The sequence below is a fragment of the Phaenicophaeus curvirostris genome, chromosome 4 (genome assembly GCF_032191515.1).
Source record: "Phaenicophaeus curvirostris isolate KB17595 chromosome 4, BPBGC_Pcur_1.0, whole genome shotgun sequence".
Classification (NCBI taxonomy): Eukaryota; Metazoa; Chordata; class Aves; order Cuculiformes; family Cuculidae; genus Phaenicophaeus; species Phaenicophaeus curvirostris.
In genome coordinates this window covers 43,359,120-43,385,655 of record NC_091395.1, presented here as the reverse complement: position 1 = coordinate 43,385,655, position 26,536 = coordinate 43,359,120, and the positions used below count along the sequence as shown (strand labels likewise).

At 39.8% G+C, this 26,536-nt stretch overlaps 1 protein-coding gene across 20 annotated transcripts in view; it reads right to left on the bottom strand.

Moving 5' to 3' along the window:
• The window catches only part of TENM3 (teneurin transmembrane protein 3), a 485,815-nt gene that overhangs the window by 235,698 nt on the left and 223,581 nt on the right, over positions 1 to 26,536 (bottom strand). Inside the window, exons 1-2 of one of the 20 annotated variants that reach the window (XM_069855876.1) lie at positions 11,601 to 11,675; positions 10,742 to 10,831 (exon numbers count right to left, since the gene is read on the bottom strand). The exons of 18 other annotated variants lie outside the window; for them this stretch is intronic. The gene's annotated coding sequence lies outside the window, so the exon portion shown is untranslated. Of the gene's footprint in view, positions 1 to 10,741; positions 10,832 to 11,600; positions 11,694 to 26,536 lie in introns of those variants that run through there. One more of the 20 variants, XM_069855877.1, reaches the window with a different exon arrangement.

Below are 26,536 nucleotides of genomic sequence, written 5' to 3'. Positions count from 1 at the left end.
CTCAGTTCCCTCAGCTGCTCTTCATAAGACTTGTGTTCTACACCCTTCAACCAGCTTTGTTGCTCTTCTTTAGACACGCTTCAACAACTCAAAGTATTCCTTTGAGTGAGGGGCCCAAAGTTGAACACAGTACTCAAGACGTGGCCTTATCAGTGATGAGTGGCAGGGGGACAATCACTTGCCTGCTCCTCCTAGCCACACCATTTCTGACACAAGCCAGGATGCTAACTGGCCTTTTTGGCCACACTGCTGGCTCATATTCAGCTGCTGTCAACTAACACCCCCAGGTCCTTTTCCACTAAGCAGCTTTCCAGCCACTCTTCCCCAGGCCTGTACCATTGCATGGGGCTGTTGTGGCTCAAGTGCAGAAATCAACACTTAGCCTTGTTGAACTTATATAGCTGGCCTCATGCCAACAATCCAGCCTATGCAGTTCCCTCTTCAGAGCCTTTCTACCCTCCAACAGATCAACATGTCCACCCGACTTGGTGTTGTCGGCAAACTGATAGCAGGTGCACTTGAACCCCTTGTCCAGCCCACTGATAAAGATATTAAACAGAACCAGTCCCAATACCAAGCCCTGGGAAACATCATTTGTAACCAGCTGCCAAATGGATTTAACTCCATTCACCACAACTCTTTGACCATCCAGCCAGTTTTTTTACCCAGTGTAGAGTATGCCCATCCAAGCCACAACCAGCCAGTTTCTCCAGGCGAATATGGAAGGAAAGGATGTCAAAAGCTTTACTGAAGTCTAAGTAGACAACATCCACAGCCCTTCCTTCATCCACTTAGTGGGTCTCCTTGTCATAGAAGGAGACCACGTTAGTCAAGCAGGACCTGCCTTTCGCAAACCCATGTTGACTAGGCCTGATCTTCTGGTTGTCCTGTACATGTCACATGATGGCATTTAGAATTATAAGCCTCATAACCTCCCCAGGCACCAAGGTCAGGCTTACAGTAGTTCCCCACACCCTCCTTCCAGCCCTTCTTGTAGATGGGTATGACATTTACTGACCCCTAGTAAACTGGGACCTCCCTGGATGATTAACCAGGACTACTGATAAATGACAGAAAGTGGTGAGGACTTCTGCCAGCTCCCTCAGTACCCTTGGGTGATCTAATCTGGACCCATAGAACTGTGAACATATAAGTGGTGTAGCAGGTCACTAACCCATTTCCTCTTGGATTATGGGGGATTCATTCTGCTTCCCGTTTCTGTCTTTCAGCTCAGGGGGCTTGGGTACCTGAAGAACAACTGGTCTTACAATTAAAGAGGTGAAGGAGGCATTAAGTACCTCAGACTTTTCCTCATCCTTTGCCACTATGTTTCCTTCTGCCTCCAGTAAAGGGTGGAGATTCTCCTTAGCCCTCCTCTTCCTGCTAATGTATTTATAGAACACTTTTTATCGTCATTTACCACAGTAGCCAGGTAAAGTTCTAGTTGAGCTCTGATCCTTCTAATTTTCTCCCCGCATAACCTCACAACATCTTCATAGTCCTCCTGAGAGGCCAGCCCCTTCATCCAAAAGTCATAAACTCTCTTTCTTTCTCTCCCCCGAGTTCCAGACAAAGCTTTCTGTTCAGCCAGGCTAGTCTTCCCCCCAACTCATCTTTTGGCACATGGGGATGGCCTGCTCCTGTGCCTTTGAGATTTCCTTCTTGAAGAATGCCATTCTTCCTGGAGTCACTTGCCCTTCAGGACTGACTTCCAAGAGACTCTGTCAACGAGGCTCCTAAACAGGCCAAAGTCTGCCCTCTGGAGGTCCAAGGGGGCAGTTTGGCTGTCCCTGCTCCTCACTTCTTCAAGAATCAACAACTCTATCGTTTTGGGATCACTATGCCCAAGGTGGCTTCCAACCACTACATCATCCACAAGTCCTTCTCTATTTGCAGACAACAGGTCCAGCAGGTTACCTTCACCAGCTGTGTCAGGAAGTTATCTGCCATACATTCCAGGAACCTCCTAGACTCTTCTCTGCTGTATTTTATTTCCAGCAGACATCCAGTAAGCTGAAGTTCCCCCATAAGAACAAGGGCTAGTAAATGTGAGATTTCTCCCAGCTGCTTATAGAATATTTAATCTGTTTCTTCATCCTGGTTAGGTGGTCTGCAGTAGACTCCCATAATCTCTGTCTTGCTGGCCTTCTCATTGATTATTACCCATAACTACTCAACCTTATCATCTCTGTCATTAAGCTCAACAGTCAAACACCCCCTAACACACAGGCTACCCCACCGCCACTCCTTCCTTGCCTATTCCTTCTAATGAATTTACAGCTATCCGTTGCAGCACTCCAGTTGGGTGAGTCAGCCAATCAAGTTTCTGTGATGGCAACTACACCATAGTTTTCCTGCTGCATGATGGATTCCGGGTCCTCCTGTTTGTTGCCCATGCCACGTGCATTACTGTATATGCACTTCAGCTGGGCTAATGATCCTCTCACCTTTTTAGGGGGAGAAGTCCTAATTCCTATGTGACCAAGGTAGTTACATACACAGCCATGCTGACTGGGAACTGACATTTCATATTCTTGTGTGATTTTCTCTTCTTGTTTTTTTTTAAAAGTAAAAAAAAATATAAATTCTCATTATCCTGAATTAAGAGCTATATGACAAAGAAACCTGGAAGCAAAAGCATAATTTGGATATCTGTGAAACTGGAAGTGAATGTGTTGAATCGAGAGTTACTAAAGTGGAGATATCTGCTATCTTAAGAAATGGGGGATGTGCTTAAGGTCTGTCAGGACCATACTGGAAAGCTTAGCCGCTCCAACCAGGGAGAGGAAAAAAAGAACAAAGAAATCCAGATCTAACAGAGATGGTAAAGTGAAAATTCTAAGATAGACATACTGGGCGAATTTGTTGTTAAGTTTGCACTGTGATGCTGAAAGTGCTAATGGCTTCTGTCAAACACAAATTAGTTTAGAGTAGACAGGTGTGTCCCTGCAAGGGCCTTTGTTTTACTTTTTCCTCTTATCCCTGCATTCAGCCTGAGGTTGAATGCTTATATCTGTACTAACTCAACAGGGCAGTTTAGTGCAAGCTTGAGTGCAAGCACTGACAAATAGGCCTCAGCAACTTAAAATTTATAGTAGTTTTCCTGCCTTAACTTTGAGCTCTGACTTCCAACGCTCTCCCAGAAAAAAACCCAACCAATTCAGGAAGGGGCATGGGCCAGGCACTGCTCCCCAAAGGTCATATGAATGAGGTCTCAGGACTGTTGGTGAAGGGCATGTGCACATCACTGATGCTTGTCCCACAACAGTCTGAAATTGGACCCTGTTTGCTCCCTTTGTTAGTGTAGACAAAGACTACAATTTGTCTCTCTTCCTCTACAATCAACTTTCCCTCTCTACAGTGGAAAAAGAAAGGCAACTGGCTAGTCTCTTCTATCCCTTTTTCACTTCCCTCTTCCACCATATTGCAGGATTTGAGAAACCTGAGAAAGGAGGGAACGCCTCACGGCTACAGCTGCTGGCCAGCAGCACACCACCCTACAGCTGCAAATAGCAGACAGCACTGATACTTCCTAAATACTCCTCAAGTATTCCTGCTTTTGCTAAGGCTTCTGGCTTTATCAACATCCACGGCCTTTTACCTACTGAATTCTAGGACACTTTTTAACAGTTTCTGGCAGCAATCAGCTATAACGTTACAGAGTCGGACCATCAGCAAGCTGAGTGTAGCGGACTCCTTCCCTTGGCTAAAAATGCAAACCTACATACATGCATGTACGCTTTTTCAGACTAAACACAGATCAGTGTATAAATTATGTTAATAAAAGTTATAATTTCCATACAGACTATACCTAGTAAATCTACTTCCATGGAACTAGGGTAGTTCACAGTCTGATAAAATAGGATCTACAGTACATTTTTGCATTTCTTGGTAAGGACCCCCATGTAGTTTATCGCATATAAGTTTAATACTGACCACATTAGGCACAAGAACACACATGGAAATTCCATCCACATAAAACCACACACAAAAAGACAGAAAAAAAATAATCACAGAACAGATTCTAGCACAAGCTCTGCTCTATGCTGCAGAGAGAAACCAAACACTCAGAAAGACTGATTTGCTACCTGTTATTTCATGGGGTACAGTTGCACTACAGGAAACAAATGCAGACAATACACAAGCGAGATGAAGAAAGCTCAGCTCTGCCCAGTTTCACTGAGATCACAGCAAGCAAAACCAATTACCTCAAAGGCAAACCCATAACTTTGTCAGATGTGGGGTTTTATTTTTATTCTTTTTTTTTCACCTCACATAACTGGTTCTGCTGCCATGGCTCTGATCAGTAGTAAATTAGGATTAGGTGGAAAAAACTAGGATGAGGGGGCAATGTAAAGCTGGAGGGCAGGAATAAGAAAAGAGAACTGATAAATAATACACAGGTCTCTTCTCTGAAAAGCTGGCATAGCTGCTGAGGAATAACTGGAAATACTATCCAAATTCCACCAACAGAAAAAAAATCAGCTGGGGAGAAAGGTTTACATCCAGAGAGAATCTGTCTGTCAGAGAAGTATGTTTGAGATTCCTTGATCTCGGGGGAATAAGAAAGTGGTAAATACTGGGACTGTGCACAAATGAGGGGTAGCAGGGCTTGCAAAATGAGATTATTTGAAATACTCTGAAGATGCCTATATAATGTCATGAACCTTATCGTATGTTTTGAAGAAAGGACAGCTGTTACAAAGAAACTCTCCTGGAAAACAAATACATACTGGACTCCCTAAAAAACCAACCAAACAAAAAAAAAAGAGGGGAGGAACTTCTAGACTATGAAAGTGACTCAAATATTGACAGATTGACAGTGCTTTTGGCACACTTGTCAAGAATAGTGAGATCCCCTTCAACGCAAGATCCATCAGCTCACTGCTTGTCTCTTGGTTGACGGGAGAGATCTTAAGATTCAGTATCATTACAAGACAATGGACAGGCATATCTGTGCAGTGACCTTCCTAGAGTTACCTGATGAAAAAGCAAGTTCAACAGCAGGAGGAGGCAGAATTACATTTTCAAACTCTAGCTCTGTGTATGTGCCTTCAAAAGGCTTGTCTTCCAAATAGGCACATGGAAACATACATACACTCAGATAATCCTCCTGCTTCATGGTAGAACATGAGTGAAAGTACCACAAGAGTGCTGAGGAGAAAGCAAAAATAATTAAATAATGACAACAACAACAACAACAAAAGGCACTTCCATCTAGATGAACAAAGCAAGTCTGTGAGGAACAAGAGGAACTTTGCATGAGTGAAAAAGATTTGTTCTCTATCTGGATGACGCTTTATACTGAGTACACACACTGACTCTACAACCCAAAAGGCAGAAGACTATACCAAAACATCGCTGACAGCTGGCAAGTTTAAAATCCCAGTGACTAAAGTAAAAGGTCTCAGAAAAGTACGTTATATCCTGGGGTAATGTTCTTTCTTACTGCTATAAAAGTTTTAAGGAGACACAACTACAAGATACTTTCCAGCTCCAAAGACAGAGGTGATGGCAGGAAGACCCTGTTCTCTTCTTGGGAGATCACCTATGTGTTGAAGAATAAAAGAACGCTGGTTGCAAAGTGGAAATTAAATATATCTACCTTCAAATTCACAAGATTTAGTCAAAACTTAGGAACAAAAGGTATAAAAGCCACATTCCACACTCTGCCATAAACCAAGTAATATCTGTATTTTCAAAAAACAGGACTTCTATCAACTATACTAAGATGTTTTACACAATGTCCAGGATGTAACCACTACAAAATGTGTCTTGATATGCAGCTGATATTTTTCTGGTCCTTAATTTCATTTTATTGCATCTAGATATACCACCTCAGTCCACATGGTCTTTAAAAATCTTGCAGATGGTTCTTCTATTGGTTTGTCACGTGACTATGCTACATATTTTTTTCTTTCTTTTCATATTTTCTTATAAATCATTCCCTCTAGTCTCTAATAATTTTTAATGCTCTGCTGTGAGTTTCAGCCAATTAACCTCCATCTTAAGGTGCTCAAATTTGGATCCCATTTTCCTGATATCATCTTCCCTTGCACTCTGTACATTTGTTTTAAAATTCCCTTCATAATTAAGCCAACGCCTGTACAGAGAGCACTATAAAACGTATAACTAGCACTGAGGTCTTTTCAAAGCCAGAAATTTAAAATGACACTGTTTGTTCCAAATCAGTGTAGTTTTACACCAAAGAAATGAACTCCTTTTAGTAAGAAAGGGCAATTAAAGAGGAAGGAGGGGAAGATGGGCAGTTGAGAGAACACTGACTAAATACTTAAATTAATGTGAAATAGCTGAAATTTTACTTTTGTAAGCTTTTATGGCATCAGTATTGACTGCCATTACAACGCTAACTGACACAAGAATTTAAGCATTGGTTATACATTTTCTAAACTATTTGCTTTCAGCTTAGCCACAGGCCTTCCATGGTTTGAGTATCTTTATAAAAATACAAATACACATACATTAAAACAAATAGTGTCCCTGCTGCTAAGGCTGGAATTTGGCTCACCTGCCCTCATGGTAACTTAAAAACAGTTTGAAAAGTAGTAGAATAAAAGCTTGAATGAATAGAAAACAATTATTGTGATTATGAGAACCTCTAAGGCAGGCAGTCAACATTAAGGTCACCTTAATATTCAATTTCCGTATCTCCCAAGCCAAAGGATAAACTCTTAAGTACTAAAATTTGCCATTATTAGAGAAGTTCATTTCAGTGTTCAGCCCCTATCTCTTTATCTGTAATTAAGAAAAATCAGATTTCAAAGCAACAAGAGGAGACTGTGATAGAGCTGTGTGAAGTACTCTCTGGCAGGGATAAAGCCAGCTGAGAGGTGGCTGTCATAAAAAAAGCCAAATGGCTTTTTCCACCTCCATCAAGGTCACTTTACTGATGATGTGCTCAATAAGATGATAATGCATTTAACCACTTTCCTTGCATCTGACTTCGACCTCACTGCAAATCCGAATGGCCTTGTTTAACTACCCTGGCCTTTCAACATTTCCCTGAACAAAGATAATTAAGGAGATATACTGCCCCCTACTATCACAGGAATTGAAAGACAAATAAACTTTTAAGAGCACAGCCAGGTGTCTACTGCATTAATGTACAATGTTTAAGCAGGGGGTAAAATGAAATAATGGTTAAATAATTATAAAAGGTTAACAAAGTTAACTTTGTTACATAAGGCAATTCTGTTTTATTTAAAAGAAAGAGCATAAAAGGCTTTCCAGACTACTTTTACAACTCCCTGGACAATAGTCTTTTCTTTAACGCAGTTTCTGACTAAGAGGAAAAACGTTCTGCAAAAATTAACAACTCAGAAGTTTCTGCAGATTTGGAACTGGCAATATTTCATACATGGGTACGATTATGTTTTATGAAAAAAGCAAGTCTATATAATTAAACCAAGAGCTGCTCAATAAAAGCATTTCCTTTCCTTCTTTCCCTTCATGTGTGGTCAGCAACTATACTAGAGATGCAAATTAAAGTGGCTTAAAATTTAGTTTGGCAGTTACAACAATTCACAAGCTTAAGGTAATGCTTTCTCATGATTTATACAATGATGAAAAATTACTAAATAATACCATTCTATAATAGCAGTTACTTTCTTCTTTAATTTTTATTCATATATATTCCTGACTCCTAAAACGTTCTCCAGGAAACTAACCCTTCTTCATACCAAGAAAAAAAACCCCAACACATCAATAGCACTTGGACTAATAACAACTGAAAGAGGATAAAAAGAATAAAAAAAAGCAGGGAAGCAGTTGGATGTTCTTTCTGCAGTTGCATGCAAGAGATCTTATTTTAGATTAATTTTTTTTTTAATCTGTTTTTTAAGCATCTTAGAAATACTGTTGTATGGGTCTGAATCCTCCACAAGAGCCAGAAAGAGGCAGAACATCAAGTTGTATCAGGGAGATAAAAACATGTAACTGACTGTTGATGTGTTATGAGATATGTGAGCACACTGTTACTGCAAAAATCACTGTTCCTTTGCCACAGAAGATACAGCAAGCAGAAAATCTGCTACACATATTTAAGCAGAGTTTTACCATAATGCAGATCTTCAAAAATGACAATATGTACCTTTGCCATTTTGTTAGGCCATCATTACTTTGAGTTGCAGCCATAGTTTGTCCAAATTTCAAAGCATCCAGGTATTTGACTAAATCTTTTGCTGTAACACTTCTTAATCCAGACTGAATTCAGAATATGAAGTAGAAAAATCAGTGCTTCTGCCATCAGTGATTACCACATCAAATACCTGAAGTTTGCTGTGATTTATATATTATCATGGTGCAAATCCTTTCTGCTGTATGTAACAATCATAGGCAAGCCCTTCACTCCGAGCTAGGTCTCAAACTTGCCAACTTGGGTTTTGTTTCCCATGTAGATCCCACTAGAATGACAAACCATCTCCAGGTATGAGAGCTTTACCACTTTCTTACACTTAAATGACTTGTTTAATAAATCATCTACTTGGATGCAGCTCACACAAAACAGTTATTTCCATTTCAACTTGGATAAATGGTTGCTCCAACTAGTCCTAAAAGATCACTACACACCTTGTTGTCACCCCCAGTGAATTCTGAAGTTTTCCTTCATAGCTGTACTTTTAATTCTTTCATTCTTAGGCAAAGAAGAGGGATAGCTATTCTCCATTCAGAATATTTCAGAGTTCAGAGTTCATCATGGCTGAAGCTTTCTAAAGGAATACAGGTAGCACTTTTTCCGTTTGTCCCCAGTGTTTAAAAAGCTTCATTTAAATTGGAAAACTACAGAACCATTTTATTAGTACAGTCACTTTATTTCATCCCAATGCCTTATTTTATATAAAAATCTTCAAGAGTTCAGACCTAAAAGATTTATACAACTTCAAACCATTAGTGAGGTCACCCGCTTACAGTATCCTCTCTCTGTGCATTCCTGAACATACAGATCTTGCTATTCTTAAATGCATAAATCTGTAACTACCTCTTAAGAAAGTCAAACCCACATGGAGTGAAGCCTATAGTCATATTTAGAATGAAATAATGAGCAATAAGGTCTTTGTAGATAGGCAGAAAAAAGCAGAAAGCTGATTTCTCATTTGGAAAACAATACAGTGCAGTATTATTTTCTGACACCACCACTCAAACGCCTGCATTGTACAAAGCGGTCGTATTGCGACCTTTTAGTTTTCCTTGTTTAGTTCAACAAGTGAATGTGGATGTAGAGCAAGTCAGAGAAAGAAAAGTTGTAAAGTCTGATCCTATAACTGCTTATCAGATCATTTCATTAATTTGATAAGTCATGCTAAATCTTCACAGATGCACATTAGAAATGCAAGAATACAGCTCAAAATGAATTCTTAAGCCAGGTCTGTTTACGTGATACACCGATCGGTTTTTAGCAGCATTCTTGTTGTGGACCTTTAAAAAGGACACATACTTGACGTGACATTTTACATTTTTTATACTATTAATTATCATTTTTTTAGACAACTACCATGTCACCTGCTTTTCTTCAAAAGGAAAGAAAAAAAAAAAAAAGTATCCCATACTGCACGGACTGTATGACTTCACATGTTCTCAATCCTACTCCAGAAAGGTTAGAAAGTAAAAATGACAAGTAAACAAAAACATCGAAGCATTAAATTCTTCTGTAAAGGTTCCGTTGTAATAGGTTTCTTGCTAAACTGTAACACGGCCTTTTCATAACTCCTTCAAACAAAAAACCCTACACTGTGACATATATGAGGTCATTCTCCACATAGAGTTGCAGAGCAATTAATCAAAAAATTTTGTAACACATCATTTATAGTACCTGAGCTGCCTGACAGTTTTGAACACCAATCTGATGGATGAAAAAAATGTTAGGCTACGTTTTCTGTTCTGGTTTGAACACTTTCTCTTTCCTAGGTTTTACTCAAACACTTTCACCGGAACTTACTGAGGATATATTAAAAGATTTATCTTTTGAAAGGGAAGAGGGAAAAGTGAACTACATCAGCTACATGCATAATACCAAGAAGTTCAGGGAAACAAACCTGGCCTATCTAGTATCATTATGCAAATGTACAAATTCTTATCTTAATGATAGCCTGTATTTAACACCAGGCAATCAGATTCTTCTGTCTATTAAGCAATTAAATTAAGCACTTTCTAAAGGATAGGGGACTCTTGCAGTCTTCAATAACTTTTCCACACATTTTTTAGTGAATTTATTCTGCAGATTAGAGAGCTTAGGAGAGAAGGTGCTCCCCTTCGTCTCTCTCCATTGTTCTCTACCTTCAAAGCTGGTAACAGATCGAGAGCGGCTCAAGTCTTTGTCTGAGGGTCTGGTAGTTCACATCCTAAGTTTTTCTCTGAAATATTGGAAGGCGAGGCTTCTAAAGAGCCTCCCACAGTAAGAGCCAGAAAATAGGCACAAAGTTAACAAAAGGGAGCTATTGCTGCAAAGTGTCAGGTTTGTTTACTCGAGCAGACCAGTATTCCCACAAATCTTCAAAGTTTAGATTTTCTCCTTAATGAACTGTTAAAAAAATATGCCAAATGGATTAGGTCAGGTGAACATAAGCTACGATGGTTTAAAACAAAGCAAAACACTCTTACAGACAGATAAGTGGTTCCGATTCACGTGAAAACTAAAAGGCAGCGAGCACAAAAGCTGCAACGGTATGTTCATGCACTGGAATACAGACATTATAATGTTAAGTAAATTTAATTGGTGACATACCTCTCAGTTTTTTTCCCCCAATCCTTCCTTAAGGTCTACTCTAGCAATTAAAAAAAGAGGCCTCCGGATGGTTGACTGAAACATCTAAAACTGGGGAACAAAAGGTTTATTTTAAAAACGAAAACCTTGGCTTGTACAACTCCAGACGTGAATCTGCTTTCAATTACTGGAAGTATTTCCACTTCAGTGAAAAAAGGATAAAATCTTCAACCGCTCCATCCTTAGGCAATGGATTTGATAATATTAAGCTTTAAGAACAGAGCATGAGTTGGTGGCACAGCTGTGTACTCCACACGTATCGTTTATTAGGTTCACACAAAAAGAAGGAGCTAGCACTTTAAAGGAGGAGCAGACAGCAATGTGGCTGCTCACAGCAGCCCCGGCTCCCACACCACAGCTCTGCCTCAGGCTTGCTTTCAGGTGCCCACATAAACGTCCAAAGATTACACCGAGCTTTAAACGAAGGCTTTCTCCTTCCTTTAAGGATGAACCTAGGTTTATTTCCCCCCCCCCACATACTTTTATTTGCATTGTTGTAAAGTTACATTTTTCTGCCTAGACTTTTCAGCTGGCGCAACCCCCTCTCCCCGCCATCCTCTCCCCCTCAACCCAGCAGGTATCGACCCTCTAGGAAGCACAGTTAGAAGCGCTTTACACTTTTCCCCATCGCACAAGCATTCGGAGCCCGGAGGCTCGCGCTCCCTGGCGAGGCGCAACAACCTCCAACGCAAATCACGCCCCGAACTTCTCATTTCTTCCACCTCCGACCTCTCCAACCGACCCTCCCGCATCCCAGCCGGAACGCCGGGCTCGGGCTCTTGGAGCAGCGCGGCACGAAAAGAGGAGGAAAAGCTGTTACCTCTCGGCTTAGCAACACTACAAACCGCCGCGCTCCCACAGCCCGCCGGCTCCCCCGAGCTGCGGAATCGCCCGGCGCCGCCCCCGGACCCCGACCCGCACGCCTGGGGAGGGAGGGAGGGAGGGAGGGAAGGAGGGAAAAGGGGCCGCGGCATCACCTCCCCGCCCCGCCCCACCTCGGCGGTCGCTCCCCCGGCGAGGAGCGAGCCCGGCGCCCCGTAACCCTTTCGGCGCCGCGGCCGCAGCAGTGCTTACGGCTGGAGGTCGGGATCTCCGCGGGGATGGTGCTGGTGGGGAGGGGGGGAAAGGCAGAAATTGATCCTTCCCGCAAGAGCGACGCCGTCGGGGATTTGTGGCAAAGCGGAGCTTTCCCCGCGACGCAAACTTTTATCTGCAGCGCCGCTTCCCACGCAAATTGTCACCAAAAGTCTGTAACGCGTTTACGGAAATGAGGTTAAAGCCGGTGCTCGCAGAAGGTGGGTTCACGTTGGGATACGCCCGCTTTACAGCTCCGTCAGAGCGGAGAGCGGCGTCCCCGGCAGGAGGAGGAGGAGGAGAACGGGGAGGAGGAGCAGGAGACCCCCCTGCCCCGGGCGCGGGTGCTGCCGCCGCCCCCGCCACCTGGGCTGGAACGGGAGCAGATGCCGCCGCCGCCACCATCCCCGTCTCCCACCGCAGGAGACAGGATTTCCTCACGTGCACCCGCGTGGGCATGAATATGTTCTGGAATCCTCAACATAAGAAGGGGATGGAGCTGTTGAAACGGGTCCAGAGGAGGCTCCAAGGATGATCAGAGGGCTGGAGCACCTCCCATACGAGGACAGAGTTGGGGTTGTTCAGCCTAGAGAAGAGAAGGCTTCGAGGAGACCTTACAGCGACCTTCCAGTACCTGAAAGGGGCTACAGGAAAGCTGGGAAGGGACTGTTCATGAAGGCTTGTAGTGATAGGACAAGGGGCAGTGGGTATAAACTGGAGAGGGGCAGATGTAGACGAGACATAAGGAGGAATTCCTTCACCATGCGAGGTGGCACAGGTTGCCCAGGGAAGCTGTGGCTGCCCCATCCCTGGAGCTGTTCAAGGCCAGGTTGGATGGGGCCTTGGGCAGCCTGGGCTGGTGGGATGTCCGTGCCCATGGCAGGGGGGTTTTATCTGGATGATCTTTAAGGTTCCTTCCAACCCAAAACTATTTTATGAGTCTGTGAATAAAATCATCTCAGCTTACTGCAAAACACCCCACTTGACAATTTATAGCCGAGTGGCCTTTGGAGCCGCAGCCCGGTGTGACCGGACACAGAATCATGTGCACTGCCTTCACATCACAGCTGTCAGAAAAAGCTATCAAATAACAGAAACAAAACGCAGCATTCGGAGCACTCATCACTCATTTCTGAAACACAGCAGAGTCAGAACAACCAGATGCCTACAATATATGCAGATATAAACACACCCATTCAAAACAGAACCCCCCTTCCCTTTTCAGCTGGCAATCAAACTCAAGTTAATGCCTCTATCTGCAGGAAGAGTCAGATTTTGTTTATATATTTATAGCCCCTTATAGGAATGATGTCCCCAACTTCATTCTTGACACCACTACATGAAAAATCTACTTCTGAGTCAGCTCAGAAAGTATGGTGATACCTACCAATTCCTGCAAAACTCCTATCACGTTGTTTTTTCACCTTGCATCTTCACTAACACTGACTAGCCTTATCTTTCCTCACCCTGTTACAAGATCCGTTGCTGACACAGGCCACGTTATCACAGCAGCTACTCGGAAGCTGCATTTTGCCAAAAATCAGATCGAGATATTGTTAATGACTACAGAATACTTCCAGGGAAGATAATACCATTCCAGAATATGATTCAACACTGTCATGTAGAAGGCTGCAATAAAAGCACGTTTTAGATGTATTATTCATAAGAAATTCAGTAATATTCAAAAAGCTCACACAATTAGTGCTCATTTGCAACTTCCTCGAGAAACAAAAACTATACAGACTGAAATGGTAGAATCCTGTGAAATGGGGGAAAATAATGAGCCAAGTAGGCAGGTCCTGATGAGGGCAGTCTTGGCTGGCAAAGGGGGAAACCAGTGAAAAAATCCCCCAATAACAGCACTAATACTGCATCTTGAACTGAAGCTCTGAGTCAGATATGCAACAGACTTTGACTTCACACCAAGGAGAAATCTGTAATAGAGTCACCACTGACTTACACTTTGTTCCATCTGCGCGGGTGGGGTGGTGTTGCTGAAAATTGGAGACTTTTTACTGTTCAAATTGTGGATCGACTCTCACATCTGTAGTAGCTACAAGACTGGCCAAGAAGAGGTATGAAATGAAATCATGAGCTAATAGTTAAGAAATCAAGTCTCTAGCAGTGCCACAGTAACACTTGTATTCTCTGCATCTCTTCCAACAGGTCTAGTTATAATAAATGGGGTATTAGATCATGTAACTACTATTTTCCAAACTGCTTGAATGGATAAGCACTTTCTGTCACTGAAGAATGTTCTAAGTAGGTAATTAATTTAGGCATATATCCTTACAGATTTTGAAGAGGAAAGGGGACTGGGTGCTTGGAGTCAGCTCATTCTGTGCTCTTGAGCCCTTAGAGGGCACCTATAATCACACCCCTTCTACAGAAGACTCCCATGGATTTGTGCAGGAAGCAGGACATTGGGTCCCCCAAAAGCCAGATGCTATGGAAGGCAAGAGGCAGTTAGACAGTTTCTCTTTCCAAAAGAAAGCTGCCTTGTTATTACCCACCTCTCTGTTGTGTACCATTTTTCTACAAATATGTACCACCAAACGTTCATTAGCTGAGGACTGCAGCCTATCAAAAAAGATTCTGCCTCTGTTAATTACGCCACTGCTGACGTTCCTTTATCCAGCTATCTCTGATCTCTCCATCCTGGAACAGACCTAGATGACACTGCAGTGGATCCTCTTCTCTCCGTTTTCAGTCAGCTGCAATGGAATTTTCCGTTGCTTTGATGCCTCCTGTGCTGAGATTCCACTGTCCCATTAATGCCAGCACAATGATTTATGAAATCTATTAGGTGCAACACTAAAGATGCCTGAAACATAGATGTTTGCTTAGGAAAATATTTACGTGGAGTAGACAAATGGGGGTGAAGCAAACTCCAGCACAGATACCACAGTCCATGCTAACATTGCTTATGACCAAACAGCAGAAAGATAAAACAAAAACTTGGGTGGGGAGTATGGGATTGGCAAGAACAGCATAAATGTTTCATACATTGGAAAAGACAGAAGCACTTTTTTTTTTTTATAATTATTTGGTCAGAAGGATTATTACAGTAAATTATGAGAGCATTAACCATTGAATTTGAACCCATTTTTAGTCTTTCTTTATTAATAACTCATTATAGTCCTTTTCTTAATGTGGAATAAATTAGAACTGTGTTAATTCATGCAGCTATCTGCAGGTACATTTATCACTATGGTAGCCACTTTTACTGTCCTTACTAGAAGCTACATTTCATGGGCAACAGAGACATGTCCCCTGCTGAACTCAAGTGACAGTGTCCTTTTTCAGGTCACTAGTGGGGTCATCTGAAAACTTAGCTTTTTTAAAAAAGACTGAAAGGTACTGCACAGCTGGCCTTGACATATGTGAAAGAATTTCTCTTCCTCACTCTGTCATATTGCCACAATCCAGATCAGAGAAAACAACTGATCTGGGGCCTTGCTGGTATAAAAGGGCGAGGAACTGCTAACAGGATGTTCTTTGTGGGAACTCAATGCTTTTGGAACTGATTCCTCTTCCCTGATCCAGAAGAGCTCAAATTTTATGGCCTTCATAGCATGTTGCATAGTTCATACTTTTCCAGAGTGTATGAAAACAGGGGAGTACTGCAAATGTGGTTGGTTTCAGGAGGCAGGGCTTTGTTTCAGCTTTCAAACTGGCTGCTTTTCATTTGGCTGAGGAGGGAGGGCTATTGCAGCTTAGTCACAATGATTATTTTTTATATCTGCATTTTCAGGGATTTAAAAGTAGTAGCTAACAGCCCTACTCACTCTCTGTTAAAGGTAAGTATTATCATGTGGAACTGACACATTGGTAATTCCATCACTTCACACTGATGCCTGGAAAGGACTTAAGAGGTTACACTGGAGGTGACTCTGGGTACTCATTAGACTAGGCAGTCACAGTTACAAGTAGCCATGCTCCTTGCAGCACGTAACAGTTCAGTCCTTACTATTACCTTCTCTGAAAGCCATCATGCCAAAGTAGAAAACTTTATTATGCCTGTTTTCAATATGGCAAATGGAGACTCAAAGCTGACTACAAAAGTAGTACCGTGGAAGAGAGAAAACGCCATACCTTGTATAGTCTTCTAAGGCCTGTCCTAAGCGCTGAAACTTTCTTCTCATCACCGATATAATAATTTCAGCTATTTATCAACATTAACGATGACCAGTGACTTTTATTAAAAGGGAACAAACATCTTTTTAGCCCAATACTAATTCACCTATTTGAATAGATGTAGCCTAAGTGCCCTATTAAGACATCCTATCATAAATAGTTAATTAACGTTACAACTACTTGTTCTGAAATGTTAGGTGTACTTTAAAGAAATAATGTTGTCTGCATCTGCATTACAAACATGCATGAATAGAGTATCTACCTAGAAGAACTGCATAGCATCAGTGCATCACTTTGGAACCTTCCTTATGACCGTACAAAAAAGCATGTTATAAGGTATAAAATTTAAACACGGCCTAAGAGAAACATTTTTGTTAGATAAGGTATAATTTATAACAGCAACCTATATTCTCATGTCTGCTTTACAAAACAGGCTTAATCAAGCAAAATATTTATATTTTAGCTTTCCAGTTCCTGCTGGAAGCATATTAAAAAAAAGGCAAATTCTTCTCTAGAAATAAAAGTCTCACGAATAGTATCTGATATCAACAGGACTAGTAGTACAATGTGTTCCCATGAGAAAGGACATATGCCCAAATGTATTTACATGTAGAACGTCTTGCAGTTCTTAAGCATTTAAACAGCGCGCTACATTGACTAGATTTTTTCTCACAAGTAAACATTAACATGAGCCATTTTTCATGCAGCAATGATGCTGATTTACATAAGAACAGACTAAGATCGTGATAAGCTCACTGATTCAGGGTTCAAATCTGAAAACAATAAACTTTTTTTCCCTTTTCATTCACATCGATAAAGCTTAACTATTTTTTATAACCCCTCTCAAAAGCGTATTAAGAATTTTGCAGTTTAAGATCAGCATTCCACTAAAAGTATAAGTAGAAATTTTAAGCAAGTAGATGAAATGGGTAGGGCAAGAATTATAGCAAAAAATATAGTCCTTTCAAAAAATGATGGAATTATGAAACTTCTCTTGAATGTAAGTGGAAATATTTGGGGGTTTTTCCTAATAAGCAAACCAAAACTAACCAGCATGTTTGTTCTATGATTTCTGAATGTTGTAGATTAATATATTGAAATAAATAACAATCCTCTGCTCTTTGACCAATTTCCCAATGAGCTCAATGCCATATCAGGCAAGGTAAAAAATGCAAAATAAATTTGCAAAATAACAATACCTAGAATTTTGCTGTTTAACAGGACAATCCCCTGCTTAGAATCATCCTATTCTGCACTAATTTCTGTCACAAATAAAACGCAAATTTACAGTTATTAAACAAATTGAGTATCCTAGTCTCCAAAATCAGGATTACTGAAGAATAAGTCTTGATCATGATGCTTTTTGTAGTACTTATATGGTTTAGTTACTAATAAATTCCTGCGTTCAATGCAGACAGTACTGTCAGCCAACAGAGAAAACATAGGCTTTGAATGATTAACACAATTCTTGTAAACACAAAGTGTACATGCTTTCCTTATCTTATAGTTCAGCAAAGTGATGGGGAGAAAGACATTTCCACAAAAGTTCTGAGAGATTAGATGATGTATCAATGAGCCCTCTGAAAGAAATAACCCCCTCTCAGGTTAATCCTATTTGTTTCAGGCCTGCTATATGAGTAACAGTAGTGAGATGAAGCAAAAAAAAAACCAAAACACCAAACCCCCAAAATAATGTTCTGATGTTTTAATGTAATTTTATCTAATTTTAGAGAAGGCAATAGCATTCTTGGAAAAAAGTTTAAACACTTCCAATTATGAAAGAAAAATTCTTCTATAATCTAAGCCTTATCTCTCTCTTTAAACTGAGCTCTGTATCCTGCAAGACTCGCTTCAGCCCATCATCATACTGTAGGACCCTAAAGAGAAAACTATTAAAGATCCTGAAACATACACAGTTGTGGCACCTTCTCCCCTTAATTTTTCATTTCACTTTCCCGTTTTTTTCAATAACCTCTATCAGCAGCTGCTACTCACTGGCTTTAATCTGGAGAAGGCGGCAAAGAAGCAGTTGCTTGCACAGCTAATGCTCTAAACTGGAGACTCAGTGTCTAATCTTCATAATAAGCAGCTTCCAACTGACTAAGTTTTGACTTACATTTAATACTTGAGTCCACAGCTCTAAATCCCTCTGGATTGCTGGATTTTTTTTTTCTTTTAATTAAAAATTTACACTTTTGTCAGAAAGAAAAAGAGGAAGATATTTACTGCAAATAAAAGTGACATAAAAAAGTAACTGGAAAGAAAAAGAGGTGAATTTGGTATGTAAACTCCTGAGATACAGAACATAACAAACAAGTCATAACAAACAAGTTACGAAGCATCTGTAGGCTATTTGAAACAATCCATTTAAAGTAAAATGGTTTTGTATAGAGGTCTGACAAAGAGAATTGGCTTTCATGAAAAACCTACTCTATTGTGAATGTCTTAGAATTAGTGAAGACCACCAGCAGAGCAATTCTATCAGTATAAGAGAACAAGCTCTAGGAAAAAAAACACACTATTCTCCTTAATGATAAAGTTGTAATCTTATACTGCTAGAAAAGTTTAACTCGTATTGTGGTTACCGTAAAAATAAATAAATAAATTCAAGGTACTTCTCTGAAGTGACATCTTTAAAAAGATACTTTAAAAACAGAGGCAGACACATAGAAAAAAATCAATATCCTTGTGATTCCAACAAAAAAAAATTCACATATTTCTTGGAATAAGCATTATCCTGATCATGACAGAGACTATGTGGCTGCGACTCCGGGTTCAGCTGCTGCTGTCCTTCATCTTCTATTTTGTCTTTTTTATTGTAGGGTAGGTGACTGAAAACTCGCTGTATCATTTTGGTCAGAGATTTCTCTTTTTTCTCACTAGAAAGAAACCCTTTCTTTTCTCCTAATTACATCTTCTCCTCCCTCCCTTTACATCATAACTCCTTGGGGAAAAAACCAACCACCAGAGCAAATTTTCTTTTTACAGAGTTGCTGCTTTAGCAAGATCAGAAAAAGTGTCATCCTTTGGGTAAGTCTGTCAAACAGATTTCTAACATACAGTTTGAAAATGTTCATCTAAAAGTACTGTATCTGCACTTGTATATGCTTATATGACATTTATTGCCTTGGAAAGGTGGCATAAAAATTATTTCACACTACTCTTGACACCTGGTGTAAGCCATATTCCTGCAAGTGGGCTACATACAAAATAGTTATAAAAATCATATGTTTAAAATAAAATAAATGCTTCCCAAAACATTAACTTGGGTTTATGTGTTAAAGAAGAAATGCATTGTGGGCTGCTGTTACGCAGACAACTTACCACCTTTTCTGGGGGCGAGAGGATGGAGAAGAGGTTTTTATAAACCACAATAATTGGATTTATGGATACTTTATCTACACTCAGAACTGCCTGCCTACATGAACAAACTTTCCTGTGGTATGCATTCAGGCAGATGATGAATGCCTGGTGATCGGTGGGTTGTTAGGCACAAGACTAAGTGCTGTAGTGCATCTAGAACTGCATTTATGGCACACCTTGAAGTGATTTGTTGGATATTAATTCTCTTAGAGAACAGGTGATAATTTTCTACATTCAACCCAGCACACTTAATATTTGCCAACATGACGAACTGCTAGTGAAATAATTTTACTCAATAGCAGCAGATGTGGCATATTCAGAAAAAAAAGTAGACATTATCCAAAATATAAAATTACCATTTACTTATGAGGGGAGGAAGGAGAAGAAAATATTTCTTCCTTTATTTTATCCATACTTATGGATTTTTTTTATGTGCTCACTACATTACACTAAGCCCATTTACCTTGTGCTCACACACAGAACCATAAGCCTGTACTGCAAGTCTTACAACCACCACTTGGACTCTACTTACTTCAAGAAAGGCGAACCATCGCACAAGTTTCCAGAACACAGTAGAAGTTATCATATGTAATAGTCCCTAAAGTCTTCCCACTACACTTCTCTGTACTCCATTTATCTGCTGGGCACGCCACTGCATAGATATCAGACTGCCATGGATCCACGTTGTTAAACAGCTTAAGAACTCGTGCGGCTCTGTCATTCAGTTGCTGTTTTCACAGCAGCCAACTTCATCACTATCATTTCCTAATTCCATCATCTAAATTATTTCACTAACAATGTATTTCACTAGAGACGTTCCCACAAGCACTGCCAGACTTGCAAGCTCTGGTGTTATCTGCCAAGAGAAGAAAATCAAAGGCCAGCTGAATTCTCTTGTACAAGAGCCCTTAAAATATGAGCAAGTGGTAGAGTATTAGTCAGAAAAGGTATTTCTCTAGAAATTAAATACAGTATATATATATATAGAGGGCACAAAAAACCCCAATGGTGTGACACAGGAGTTTTTAGACTGCTGATGAGTCAGTGCAAGTCACAGGAAATCATTCCTCCTTCCCCTTCTTCCTACCCACCGTGTGCTTCTACTTTAGAGCAAAGCATGCAAAGTGAAAGCCTAAATGAAAACCTGTGTGGAAAAGTGGAGCCACATTTAGTATTGAAAATGTCAGTGTGACTGCATGTTACGACCCAAATTAGGAGGTTGCAGCACTGGATCAATTCTGAGGCCAAAAACCTATGACTGTCAGAGCTGAGCTTTCTGGAGAAGGATTCAAAGAGTAGAGAAGCATTCAGTAAAAATGGAGCTTTTACTGCAAATGTGCTGAAGATAATCAAGTTATAGAAGTTGTCCTTAATATTGGTAAAAAGTCAGATTTATCATTACTAGTATCTCAAAAGAGTTCACTCTGCTTTCTGCAGCAGTGTTTTCTGAGGTATTTCTCCACATGCACACAACTTGCCTTAGCTTCCCCCTGCCATCTGTTATACTGCAAGAAGCATCGTTAGTCCTTTCTCAAGAATCTGGATGTTCCTCTACTTTGGAATTCCTTTTCCCTCCATCCCATTGTCTGGGGATGCTTGTCCTTCAGTAAAATTGAAATACTCATCTCACTGCATTTGCTCAGTACTTGGCTGAAGTAGGATCAAAATAATAGAAAAGTATGGAAAGCAGCTTGTTCTTCAAATTGCATGGATATGTATGCAAAAAATATTAATTTTATGTCAAGAAAGATCTCTTCCATGTTTAAAGTCTCTTAACAAGTTATTCTCACATCTCTGTGTCCACCACCTAGAGATCAAAATACTGTTTGCTACAATGAGGATGACCTATGCATACACAACTCAGTCATCTATCTAGGCAAAGACAGTGATTGCTGAAAGATGAACTTAAGTATTTGCTGCCATCAGTTCATCTTCCCATCTCCCCTTCTCTACTCCCCACCTTGAGTTGTCCTTTCTCGTCTTGATCCTTGTGATAACTTGGGGAAGTGGGGGATACAAAGTCTCCAGTAAGGCTTAGTTCTGAAGAGCAGAATACCAATACTGGCATCCATTTTGAGACAAATCCTCAAATGCAGTATACCAGAATCCTAGCTTTTAGGTGTTTGAAATCCTTGTTTTCTACTCACTTGGCCTCCCAGAAGTTCTGAAGTTTTCTAGAAGCCAGTGCTTCCTGCAGCTGGACCACAGACACTGAGGAAAGTAGTCCAAGGGCTGTGCAAGGGCACAGTGGCTCCTACTGTGATTCAAGGGAAAACACGCTATGGACTTATTCCACAGAGAATTCATCTGGGTGTGGTTCTCAGTTCCCTGTGTAAAGGAAAGGCATCTGTCACTAACCATGTTACATAGGAACCTAGCTAGATGGAGCGTGCTTAGGTATGCAAGTACATGACTTCAATACCTCATCTAAACGTATATACTCTAAAGTTTGGCAAAAGAATTTATCAGCTGAAGTCCATGAGTAATCTTTGCCTTTTGATAATACTCATGCTAAGATCCAGCACAAGGGTCACATTGCTATTTAAAACTCTCCCGCACCAAAGTAAACACACCGGACACTGATAGATTTCCTGAATCACCCTGAGGCAAAAGCAGTTTCACAGACAACAACAACAACAAAAAAAGATGGGCAAAGGAAAAACTTCTTCAGAGAGAGAATTTTCCTCAAGGTTTTCTATATTTTACCATCTGTATGCCATTCTGGAAAATCCTCCAATTAATAAAGATATTTTTACTATTATAATTTTTTTCTTCCTTAAGTATTCAGAAATTGATGAAGTTGGACCTTATTTGCTGCAAATTTCTGCATGCTGATTAAACAAGATGGAACAAGATACTACATGTAGTAAAAGAGTATTTTAGAAGTTAACAAAAACATTCAAGAGCAAATCTATCACAACGAACTGTCTGAAAATCTTAAGCACTTAGTGATGAATGTGTAACTCCCCCTAATGGAGGCATATTTGAATTTATCTTGGAAGCAAATGTCAACAACTTAAAATCCTAATGCCTAAAATAATACGACTACTGTCATATTGCTTTTCTCTTTCTGGCTGTTTAAGGAATCTTTTAAGGTATGTGTGTGCGATTTACAGTAAACATTAAAATATTGTAACACTTTTTTTTAAAATGTCCTTAGTGAGTTTTATTACATAAAGTAAAATCTTAAATATATCTGCAGTTCAGCACAGTTCTACACGACACACTCAGTAGCCATTAAAATTCCCTTAAATTATCTTCTGGCAGTCATTTAAACTTCTGTTTTAGCTAAATGTTTTCCTGTTCCTTAAAAAGTCAGCAAATTGCTATAAAATGACAGTGACAGGCCACAGTGGTTTTGGTTGTGTGGTATAAAGAAGCACTTCTTACATGCACAGCTGCTGGTAATGAATGCAGCATGTTTGAGGCCTAATCTTGGACAGTTTCCTACATTTCTGACTGCAGTTTCCCTGGCAAGTTTTCTGGGACCATATTATCTATATGTCCTGGTATTTCAGCCAAAATTTTTCAATACAAGATTTTGGCACTGTGCACTGGCTTTCAAAAGTCTGTCCTCTCAGAGCTAACAACTTTTTAGGAGTCCTTACCCAAAGTCTCTTCTAACAACAATTATTTTTTTTTTTAAGAAAAAAGTATCATTTTCTATATAACCCCCCTCTACGATATGGCAGACAGATTAAATTTTTGCATAATAAAATCACTACTTGTCAAAGATGCCAGATTGACAGCATTGGGGACTAAAATTACATCTCCTCGCAGCCCAGCTACAGGAACAGCAGCAGCAGTGCAGTAGTTTTCAGAGCTCTCAAATTTGAGCTACTGCAACTGCTACTGTAAGTGAATAGCTCTGGACTTCGTTCTGCCCAGACTTCTGATAAGCCTGGATGTTGCTATAATTGGTCTGGTGATACTGTAACTAAGTGGTATAAGTAGGACTGTGATTAAACACTGGATTTTACACAAGTCGTACTCCCTGAAGGAGGCAGATAACCTGTCTCTTCATAGTGGTGATAGACTTATACATCTCACTCCACTACCAAACCTAATATTTAAACTAAACACATGGGTACACACATTTTCTCCTAACACAGAGAAAATGCAAAAAAGAGCAGCAGTCTGGAATGATGCTATGGATGTCATCACAAACAACTCTTCCTATGTTCTGATTTTGTATTGGAAAGGAAGTTTAGGAAATTTGGCACTGAAGATTTGTTCTCTTTCAGGTCTTTTTTGTTTGAATGGACTTTATATATTTTCTGGTTTTCTTTGCAGGAAGTAGTACCTAGCAAAATATGCTCTTACCCAGCTGTCAAATTCTACTCTGTAATGCCAACAGAGTGAGATTCAGAACTATGGGTTTAATATGTTTAAAATACTTACACCATAAGGCAAAGATAGACATGTTCTCGTACAGCAAAATGGACAAAAATAAATTTACAAGCAAGGAGAAGGATCTATATGTCTACCGGTACCATTAGTCATCATACAGAAATATTTCTATATCATATATGCATGGCATTTAAAACATTAACTACTCAGAAGCAAAGATCTGTGTTACAAAACAAGAAATATGGAGAAGAAACTGGGGAGATCTAGTACTATAAATGACATAGGATAAGCCACAATTCATAAAATGGAGTCTGGCAAAGTAACAAGAAAGAAATAAGAGCAACAATTAAAAAAGTACTTAAGAGAGTTACAACTTCCCAAAATATTTAGCTTCCTGGGATTTCTACTGATTTTACTTTTTTAAGGGTGCTAAAACTAACCACCAGTAGCTGTATATACAAAAATATCAAATTTTTCACACACTTAGCCTTACTCTGGTTTATTTTATGTAATTTTAAAAAGTCTCTATCAATAATGTTGTGACAGAATAATCCCCCTCTTCTCCCTAAAAAAGCCACCCAAATCAACCACAAACACAACAAAACCACAATTGACCTTCTGAGCTGATGTATTTAACCAAGAATCAGTCTAACCATGGTTAAGGGTGTTGAAACAAGGATTTTAACGACTGTCTGATCTGGACAGCTGAACTGCAGGGCCAGCCATGATTGAGATTTCCTTTCCAAGTTCCTTTTCTCCCTTAACAAAAAACCTGAGATTTGGTTTATATGTTTGACAGAGAGTAATCTACATAGATATAGGACAACCTCTGAATATTTGTGATCCTTATGAGAGAGGTCAAGGAACATCAGAGTTTAGGATATTCCAGTACAAACACCATCAGACATTGTCTTAAGATAGCAGTTCAACTCCAGTACACAACTCTACCGATGCTGCGTTCATGCGTAAAAATATGCTCAATTATGTAGTTGATTATTTAAAACCATCCTCACTGTTCAGCACTAATTGGTACCACAGCAGTTCTGCATTTTGGGAAACATAAGAAAACAAATTAATAGTTTTTCCCTTTTTCTTTTCTTGAAATATAAGAAAGGAACATCTAGCTCTCCCACCCACATTATAGATATTTTTCTTTTCTCTTCAGCTATAGCAAATCTACTTGAAGCAATTCAGTACTAGCAGAAAAGTACATGAAAAGATGCATGACAGAGCTGTATAACCTCACAGCAAGGGCAGAAACACTTCTGCAGGTATAGTGGCTCAGGCCTGAGACAGAGGTGGAAAGGATCCAGAGAAGGTACAAGATGATACAGTTACACTGGACATGCTAAAGTAGTTGGTTGCCAAGCTCAGTGAGTGAGCTTGGATTTCTCTGTTTCCTCCTAAAAGGTCCATGGCAAGATAAGGAGGATCAAAGCTCAGTTCAAGACTTTGCATGGTGCCTGGACCAACTGGCAGAGTCTTACTGGTGTGAATCAATGGTATTAACAGTTGTATAAATAACACATCACTTTAATGCTTTTGAAGAAAATGAACTGTATAAAGTAATAATATCTAATTTTGAAATCATAAGACAAAATGTATTTGTAGCAGTGTCATTATTCATAGATTTGTTACTTATTATGGACTGGAGACAAAAAATACAGCACTAGCTGAATCATATTTTATATTACTCATTTAGAACTTACTGATTTTATATATATTAATTTTGAATTTAAGACTTAAAACAAATGGAAGCATTTAATTCTCAATAACACAGACCTAGACATTCAGTTTTCCAACTGTAAAATCTGTCATGGAGCCAAAACTTAGGGAAAAGGAAAGGATGCCTTCAGTTGAAATACAGGGAATTATGGCTTGACAAAACTAGCAAAGAAATAATTTTTAATATTTCTTCAGTAAGACTTGGGAAAGTAAGTGGCTCAATGTACATCCCAGCAAACCCCACAAACCCACCAGTAATATTGCTTGAATAGAGCTTACAGAAGAACAAGTTTTGTGTTTTTTGTTTGTTTAGTGTGATACGTTATTTGTTCTCAGTTATGAAGCAGCATTCTTATTTTAACGTAATATTGACTATTCATTTCTAAACCTGCACTTTCAGATACCTGAAAGTACTATTACCAACATTTACTCCCTCCTTACTCAAACTTGTGATGAACAATGAAGGAAACAAAGCAACTTTTTATCAATCTCACAAACCCCATGCTTGCTTTCAGATGATACAGCACTGACTCATAATTAATCAATGTATATGGGATGATTAAAGTACAGTTACCTCACTTCTAAAATGAGTATACCAGTATCTGCCTAAGGACAAGGAGGTGGTAATCTGTAAAGTTACAAACTCAATAAGTAAAAGCTAAGCATTAAAAGCTGCTTTAATAGGAAGTTAAAACTGTAGCTTCCAATAACACTATATTCTTTACCCTCCCTAATAAAAGATTCTTTTCTGGATAACCTGTTCATAAAGCTATATTACAGTAGATGAGGCTAATAAGCTAGACTAGGCTGACGTCAGTATCTCTTTCTATGGCTTGAAAATTACAATCGCACCCAGAATAAACAAGCTAACTGTCCTGGTAGCATCAGATTTACCTGAAGCAGATGCAAAGTCCCATGCGATGCTGACGCGCAGGACATCTGGATAGTCTGACAGCAAGCTCGCTCAGCTGGGAGCCTACGTGGATGTCAGCAATGCCAAGAAAGCTTGTGGAAACAAAGGTGTCGTTTTGAAATATCTAAACGATGGTTAAACAGACACAAAAAAGAATCAGTAAAGAAAAGAGGCGAGTGACATTCTGGAGCTTA